Source organism: Papaver somniferum, chromosome 9 (genome assembly GCF_003573695.1).
Source record: "Papaver somniferum cultivar HN1 chromosome 9, ASM357369v1, whole genome shotgun sequence".
Taxonomy (NCBI): Eukaryota; Viridiplantae; Streptophyta; class Magnoliopsida; order Ranunculales; family Papaveraceae; genus Papaver; species Papaver somniferum.
Genome location: NC_039366.1, coordinates 185,766,995 through 185,769,229, shown reverse-complemented (window position 1 = coordinate 185,769,229; position 2,235 = coordinate 185,766,995).

Sequence of the window (2,235 nt, the reverse complement as noted above, 5' to 3'; positions counted from 1 at the left end):
GAGGAAAAGTTCCGCCAGTACGCGTAACCAACCTGTCTCCTTCATCAATACCGCATGCACACATATGCACGCACTTAGTTTCCGGCACATGGATTTATACACTAATGTGCGAACACACTATATATGCTTATATCCATAGTTGGTTACGTAATCTCAACTATACATTTCAATCATTGAAACATTCTTCTATAATGTCATAATAGTCGTTAGACATAAAGAATCTACTATCGTCATCAAAGCTATTTTCAAGATTGAAACGTCATCATGAAATTCGTCACGAGTAAAGATGAACTTGGTTAAAGCAAAAAGCTTCCACATATATTTAGAGAAATATGTAAGCGATTTACACTCAGCTCGAAATAATAAATTATTCCACATATTCAAAAATTACCAAACATAATATGTGCGCCCCAATTCTTTTGCAATCCTCACCGCATTTACTAGGGCTTCTTGGTGAGGATGCACTTTCAACACAATCAGGTTGTGTGAGGTGAACAAAATCTTGCTCACCACAGGTATTCGAAACAAAATCATGCATAGACTCTAGGAATTTAACAACTTCCTTGAAACTTTCAATAATTGTTCCATACCTTTTTAAAATGTTATCCCTTGTCGAACTCTTGTCTGGGAGATCCTTCTTAATAGTACTCGTTGATTTATTGATCTTCTTTTGTACCCATTTCTGAGTAGCTTTTGGAGCAACGTATTTTTTTCTCCCCAATATAATTATAAAATTCTTGGGGGGAATACTGGAAAAACTAATATATGAGACTCAGTTTTTTTCCAGTTTGGAACATCAGATCTTGTCATCTGAACAAAATCAGATCTGGTTTTATCTCGTCCAAGAAATCTGCAATTCCTTTGCATGTGACATGGTTTTCCACAATAAAAACAACGTTTAGTAGAATGGAAAAAGTTATGTTTAGTGTTACCTGAATGTGTATGTGCTTGCTTTGGAACTTGAAAGGATTTCCTCTTTTCGTTATCAACAATTGATAGAGATACTTTATTTTTGTCAACGTGGAAGGTTTTGATTGAGAAGAATCTTTAGATTTGACAAATTTTACCTCTTTACAAATACTAGGAGCGTTTATTCCTTCATAGCCCAATCCTCGTGTATCACGATGAATTCTACATGCTCCCAATATCGAGGTTAATTTATCTGAGCTGCTATTTTTAGAAAAACTCTCTTTTAAGCTCGAGTTTTCTTCTTCCAAACTTTTGACCTTCTCAAGCGCAATAACTAGATCATTCTTGGATGATTCACATTGAACTTTGAGATCTTCTCGTTCCGAATCAAATAACAAGTTCATATCAATGTTCTCTAAGTTATCTAGCTTTGCTTGAAGAATAATTTCCCGATCACGACCATCGGAAATTTCTTCTTTAAGCTTTCGTATTTCGTTGAGACAATCTCTTGCACCAATAGAATCAAGTTGGTCTTGCAAGTATTTATTCTGACTACGAAGTGTGTCATATTTAACTTTCTCACTGAAGATGGTGCTTTCATCTTCCGAGAGTTTCTGATGATATTCTTTAAGAAGATTATTATCAACTGGATCAACATGGAACACTTCTTCGTCAGAATCAGAATCAGTATCCGAAAGAATTTTTACAAAAGCTAATGTAACCTCGCCTGCGTACTCTTGGAGATCATAATGTTCGGGTGCATCATCAAGAGTAGGCAAAGCTGCTTCATATGCCGATTGTCTACGGCTCCATCTAAAACATGCTGAAGAAAGGTGCCCGAAACCACGACATTTATAGCATTGTACATCGTCATTAGGAGATGTTGTAACTTTAGAAAAACTCTTTTTCCTGTCTCTCAAGAGTTTTCTAAATTTTCGTGGAGTAACATCCTTAGTATCTGGCGAACCAGATTTATCCTTAGAGGATTCAGAATTATTTGCAACTTTAAGAGAAATCACCTCTTTTTAGATGTGTGTTCATTATCAAAGATCTTTAACTTTCCAACAAGAGTATTTCTGGAGAGTGTAGAAAGATCGTTTCCTTCTTCAATGGCATGTTTCTTAGACTCGTATCTTGATGGTAGAGACCTGAGAATTTTGCACACAATAACTTTCTCTGGAATAGTTCTTCCTAATGAATATGAGGAGTTAACTATTTGAGAAAGTCTTTGGTTAAACTCATCAAAGGTTTCATCATCAGACATGCGAAGGTTTTCCCAGTCAAAAGCTACATTTTGAAGCCTTGCTTCTTTCTCTGCAGCATTTC